The sequence below is a fragment of the Branchiostoma belcheri genome, unplaced genomic scaffold (genome assembly GCF_001625305.1).
Source record: "Branchiostoma belcheri isolate BF01 breed outbred unplaced genomic scaffold, Haploidv18h27 scaffold98, whole genome shotgun sequence".
Taxonomy (NCBI): Eukaryota; Metazoa; Chordata; class Leptocardii; order Amphioxiformes; family Branchiostomatidae; genus Branchiostoma; species Branchiostoma belcheri.
The window spans coordinates 465145-468055 of NW_017804664.1; the positions used below are offsets into that span (position 1 = coordinate 465145).

At 49.2% G+C, this 2911-nt stretch overlaps 1 pseudogene; it reads left to right on the plus strand.

Moving 5' to 3' along the window:
• Positions 1–262: 262 nt before the first annotated feature.
• The window catches only part of LOC109461948, a 14608-nt pseudogene continuing 11959 nt past the window's right edge, over positions 263–2911 (plus strand).

Sequence of the window (2911 nt, forward strand, 5' to 3'; positions counted from 1 at the left end):
ACTTTGTTCACGGAATGAACCCGTCACGGAATGGACACTTCTTTGTAGTTAGTGTTGGAGGCTAAAAGCTTAGTCTTTACTTCAGAGTGTGTCAGTTTGTTTGAGCCCGCTCCTTGTTACACAAAGCCATGTGGCGCCGGAGTTTGCTTTGGCGCAGCTCGCTGAAAACCCCTCCCGCGTCTCCATAGTGAAAGCGCCAGACATGACGTCAGAGCTCTGCAAACCCTGACGCAATGTTGTGTCAGTGTGGCCTGACCGCGTGTTGGCGGGACTGTCACATAATTATACAGGCGTGGTTAGCCACATACAGGCGTGTTCGCTACAGAAAGGCGTGTTCGATACTACAGATTCGCTACAGAAAGGCGTGTTCGCTACATGAGCGTGTTCGCAACATACGAGCGTGTTTGCCACACAACACACGCCGGCTAACCTTCTCAGCAGCACCATGCCGTGGTTTAACGAGTCGGACGTGCCCTACCCGTTCCCGCTGACGGATTTTGAGGCCGGGTTTGACGCCGCGGGCTTCCTGCGCTGGTTCCGGACCGTCTGGCCCTGGTGCTTCCCGCTGTCGGCAGCGTACGTCGCGCTGGTGTTCGGCGGGCGGAGGGCCATGGCGGCCCGGGAACCGTTCCGGTTAACGCTGCCGCTGGTCATGTGGAACCTGGGCATGGCCCTCTTCAGGTATGGTGCTGACATGTTTTGTTATCTGTTTATCTATTCGGCTGTTCAACCCTCAAAGCCAGCAGGGCAGACCAACTAGCCAGTGGCTATTACAGAGGGCTTGCCACAACATAAAAGGTGGCTTAACAATGTACAAAACTATTACACCCGTTCCGTTTAAAACTGCCGCTGGTGATGTGGAACCTGTACTATTTTCAGGTATAGTACATATGATTTCGATAGCCTCTACCAGGCTTCGGATGCGGCAAGATGTTCTCTCCCAGCAGACAAACTCCCTTGGCATGTTATCTCTCTATTTGCCCGATTTCTACTCTTTCCAGCCGCCTCCAGAAGCCTGGTAGAGGCTATGATTTCGATACATTGTATGACAACACACACAGGCGTGGGGTCGTGTCGTTTAACAGCAGAGCATTCGGCTTAGAACCAAGAGGTCCCGGGTTCGAATCCTGCAATGTCATTGACCTTAATTGTGCCATTAAGAAAGGCACTGTACACGACATTCCTCACTTCGCTCAGAATGATCATTATCATGATCGTAGGCATTAAGAGAAAAAAATCCAAACCAAAGCCAGGGCTACCCAACAAACCAAATGATTTAGCTATTTTACACTAAGGACTGTAATCCCTGACCACTGAAAAGTGCATTGTACAGTAGAAGTGACAAGGCGTGTACAAAATAGACCTAGGTGCTATATATAAACCTGACAAGGGCAGCAGGTATGTCTAGCCTAGGGCTACGTTTCGCCAACACTAGACTTCCCCTTTATCTAGAAGATCTACCCCTCTTTAAACATATTCCCCTCTCGACAACCTTTATCTACAAACAGTAGCATACATAAAATACCGACGCAGTTCCCTAACATAACATATACCGGATCAAATTCCCCCAGTGTCGTGAGAACAGGAACAGGTAAGTTTCGCCTCACATGATCTGTCTATTTATTTATTTATTTCATTATAACACGGCTGGGTGGCCCCATTCAGCTTACATGTTTTCCCAGAGGCCCAGCAAAATTACACAAGACATTGTTACATACAGTGAGACAAGAGTGGACAACATACAGTAAACATAAAAGTCCGATTCGTCAAAACAGAGTCATAGTCCTATACTCAAAGTCCTAACCGTTCAAAGGTCAAAAGCACGAAAATCAAGGAATGGAGGTCAGAGGTCAGGTTTCATATGACATATGTTTAAAGCCGGAAGAGTTCTCGCAAAGACTATCCATAACCATGCCCTATTCAGAACCGTGCCTTCTTGGATACGCGGACACTATCCAGAACCGCGTCTGATCCTACCCTTCACCCACTCAGGCATAGAATCAGGCACGGTTCTGGGTACAATGACCGCAGACTGCCCTTTATTTCCCCCAGTATCCTGGGCGCCTTACGGTACATCCCGGCACTGCAGCACACCGTACGGCACCAAGGCTTTCTGCGGTCCGTGTGTGAACAGTACTACACCCGGCCCGTCACTGGGCTCTGGTCCGCGCTGTACATCTTCAGCAAGGTCAGTTTTCGGAAGTATTGTTTTAGGCTGCCTTGTTTGTGTGTTTGTGTCGATTCCGCACTGGGACCTGGGCTTGTGTGCGTGTGTGTGTGTGTGTGTGTGTGTGTGTGTGTGTAAGAGAGAGAGAGAGGGTGTGTGTGTTTGTGTGTGTGCGTGCGTGTGTGCGTGTGTGTGTGTGTGTGTGTTTGTGTGTTTGTGTTGCATCATATTGCCATGTCATTGTCACTGTATGTATCATATATCATGTTTCCCCAGATAGTAGAGTTTGGCGACACTTCCTTCATTGTCCTGAGAAAGCGGCCGCTGCTGTTCCTCCACTGGTACCACCACGTGCTCACCTGTATATACAGCTGGTACGGCCTGGCCTACCTGGTCGCACCTGCCAGGTAAGGGGTGTCTCACCTGTTGTATCCAAAACCGTTTCTGTTTCTAGAACCATACCAAGGCGCGGTTCTGGATAGTCCAAGCGTATCCAGAACCATCCTTTCTTTATCTGTATCTGTATAGCCGGTATAACTGCCTTTCGCCGTAACACACCAGCTCAAGCCAGAAAAACATGATGGGCCTGACGCAACTCTACGTTTCTGGATACGCGGAGACTATCCAGAACCCTAACCCATTCAGACATAGGAAAAAATGCCGAGGATCGCATTCTTCCTGGATGTCTGAAGTCTCCTACCTGTTTTTCTGTTCCCTTCCATAGAAAATACGGAGCGATGAACT